General features: G+C 32.6%; 1 pseudogene; it reads left to right on the plus strand.

Moving 5' to 3' along the window:
• Positions 1-356: 356 nt before the first annotated feature.
• On the plus strand, positions 357-2,797 carry LOC143630088 (zinc finger BED domain-containing protein RICESLEEPER 2-like; annotated as a pseudogene).
• The last annotated feature ends 858 nt before the right edge of the window (positions 2,798-3,655 follow it).

Below are 3,655 nucleotides of genomic sequence, written 5' to 3' on the forward strand. Positions count from 1 at the left end.
CATACTCTCTCCGGCCTCCACGCGTCGCGTCCAGCCCTCCATACTCTCTCCGGCCTCCAATTTCGTTCATCATTCTTGGTAAGTTATTGTTTTGTTCTGTTCATCATTCATTCAGGCTATTACTAAATCCATTCATCTTCATTCATATTATTGTTTTGTACCAAAGGGTTTGTCAATTTGGGTAAAAATATAAAATCCATCTTTAGGGCTGTTTTAGTTTAATTATTTCACTTATTTGGTTTTGAACTTTTGATTATAAAATCCATCCTTAGGGTTGTTTTAGTTTAATTATTTCACTTATTTGGTTTTGAACTTTTGATTGCTCACATTTGTTTGTATTTACTATTTGGGTAATTATGAGTGACCCACAAAAGAATGTGGAAAAGGCGAAGGATAAGAAATCCAAAACAACGGCATGTTTGTTGATTCAACTATACTTATTTTGGTTCAAGTTTGGTTTTATTTTTGTGTAACTTTATGTATTTTTTTCTTAAATCATTCTAGACGGAGAGTAATTCTATCCAAATTGATTTAGAAGATGACTTCTCGATGGATATCGATGTGAATGATGAGATTTACTTGGTGGATGAAGAAGATATAAATGATAGCAAATCAGGGTCAATGAGAAAACAAAAAAAAAAAAGAAAAGAGATATCTCCTGTGTGGCGTTACTTCATTAAACACACTAAGAAAAAAATAGGAAAAGGACTCCAACCGAGTGCAAGAAATGTCATCGTATCATGATATATGATAGTGGCCAAGGTACGGGTAATCATACGAAACACATAAAAAGTTGCTATGGTTCTAGTTATAAAGATGTTGGTCAAATGCTTCTAAATAGTGACATGAAGTTAAAGTCGTTTTCTTTTTCTAACAATACGTTTCGTGAGATGATTATAGATGCTATTGTGACGCATGAATTACCTTTGTCATTTGTTGAGTATAAGGCTTTTAGAGATTTGTTTGAGTATCTGCAACCCGATGTGAATATTCCCTCTAGAAATACCGTTAAATCTGATTTTGTGCAAAAGTTTAAGAGAGAAAAATAAAAGATGAAAGTTATTCTTATGGAATCACCTAGGATATTATGCTTAACTGGAGATTTATGGACTTCTATTACTACTGATGGGTATTTAGCAATTACAGTTCATTATATTGATAAACATTGGGTTTTACAAAAGAGAGTTTTATCGTTTTCTTTCATGCCACCACCTCATACTGGTGTTGTCATATGTGAAAAGGTGTTTTCTATTCTAGTAGAGTGGGGTAGAAAAAAAAATTTAGCGTGACGTTGGATAATGCATCTTCTAATGATGTTTCCATTAGGCTTCTAAGAGAACAGTTGAATACAAAAGCACCACTTTTTTTCTAAGGGTGCTTTTTTTCACTTGAGATGTGGTGCTCATATTTTGAACTTGATTGTGCAAGATGGGTTAAAGGAAATTGATGATTGTGTTTACAATGTAAGAGAGAGTATCAAGTATGTGAAAGGTTCACAACAAAGGAAAGAAAAGTTTTTGGAATGTGTTGAGTTGTGTTCAATTAAAAAACAAAAGGGGTTAAGGCAAGATGTTGTTACAAGGTGGAATTCCACATATTTAATGCTTGATGGTGCTCTTTATTATCGACGTGCATTTAGCCATTTAGAATTAAGTGATTCTAATTATAAGGAATGTCCAGTTGCATTAGAGTGGGATAGGATTCAAAAGATATGTTCGTTTCTTGAAGTAATTTATGATGTGACAAATTCTTTTTTCGGGTACCAAATATCCGACTGCAAACTTGTACTATCCACATGTTTTTTTGGCTTATTTGACTTTGTATGATGGGATGAATTCTGAAGATGAGTATATAAAGAATATGGCAAACTTGATGATGGGGAAGTTTCAGAAATATTGGTAAGATTTTAGTCTTACATTAGCCGTGGCTGTGGTGTTGGATCCTAGATACAATTTGCATTTTATCGATTGGAGTTATTCAAAAGTTTATGGAGAGGGAAGTAGTGAATATACAAATGTTGATCAGTTATTGCATTCTACTTTTCATGAATACGCCATTGCCTTGTTAAATGAGGGTGAGAATACAAGGGATGAGTCAACACCTACTTCAGATGGTAGCAAAGGTGCTAAGGACATAAGTGGTGTTTCAACATGTGGTGCGAGTTCAAGACTTAAGGTTATTTTTATGTTTGTTCATTTATTTGTTTTATGTATATTGCCGTTTAATTATTAACTAAATAATTTTTTTATCAATATGTTATAGGATTTTGATAAATTTCAAAGTAAAGATTCTACAACTAACCAAAACTCAGAACTGCAATTGTACTTAGAGGAGTCAAGAGTCGATAGGAACGTACCACTTGATGTGTTGGCTTTTTGGAAAGCCAATGAGTTTATATATCTCATACTCGCGAAGATGGCAAGAGACTTTTTGACTATTCCGGTATCTACTGTGGCATCGGAGTCGACATTTAGTGCAAGTGGAAGAGTGATTACCGAACATCGAAGTTCACTTAGTAAAGATACCGTTGAGGCTCTAATATGCATAAAAGATTGGTTACATGGAGATTTTTGTAATGTCCATCTTTGCTGGATTTTTATAAGTTTTATACATGATAATATATTAATTTTATAATGTATATGTTTGTTTGTACTTTGTAGGTTCTAACAAAGTTAGTGTGGAAGAGCTCACTGAAGATATAATGTCGCTTGACATTAGTTGTGAATCAAATGCTTCAAACTCGGTGAACAATCCTAAGGTATCAACTCCAAATGCTTCAAGTAGTGTTGCTCGCTAAAAACAATGAACAATCCTAATGTACCTCACTCTAAAACTTTCTAATAATGTTGCTTGGTAAAACTATATGAATATGTCTAATTATCCATGATTAATATGACTAATTGACTATACTTATTTTGTGTGTAGGTTTGATTGTTTGAAATTGAAGATTTGAAAAGAAAGACCAATTGGAACTTGGAAGTTTGGAACTTGATATTGTTTTCAATATATGTTTTAATTAGAATTCTTTGTGTTTTTGTCTTAAATTTGTTAAGGAGCATGGATTTATGTTTTATTTTAAGACTTTTATGAACTTTCGTTGACTTTTGCTTTGCTAAAAGGTTGTCATATATGTGTTTCTAAACAGCTATTATCGTGTACTATCGTGTATTATCGTGTATACCAGGTATTAACAGGTTCGTGTTCGTGCTTGGTTTATAGGTACACGATAAGTTTTCATGTCATGTACAGGTATACTCATTTCGTGTTCGTGTCTTATCGTGTACGGGTATACACGATATGCCAGCCCTAGCTGTCAGTGATTCATGTGTAGTTTGTTTTCTCTGATCTCGTTGAATTCGTTGTTAGTATTTAATTTTCGATGTTGGTTCGCACAATTATTATTGTTTTTCTGTTTGTATTTAATCTATAACCAATATTTTATTTATGTTTATATGAAAGTATTAAGTGTTAAAAACAATACTATTTCAAATAACTAATGTGAGAAAATTAATTTAGATGGCATCTCAAAATCACTAATCATAAACCGTAACATATATTTAGTGATACTTATAGTGAAACTCTCCTTGCATGCCTAGGTGAAGCTTTAGATTACAACATCTTCACTAATCACTATACTATCATAATATAGTTTTTT

The sequence above is a fragment of the Bidens hawaiensis genome, unplaced genomic scaffold (assembly GCF_021521415.1).
Source record: "Bidens hawaiensis isolate Kalapana, Puna unplaced genomic scaffold, B.hawaiensis_p1.1 tig00005554_1, whole genome shotgun sequence".
NCBI lineage: Eukaryota > Viridiplantae > Streptophyta > Magnoliopsida > Asterales > Asteraceae > Bidens > Bidens hawaiensis.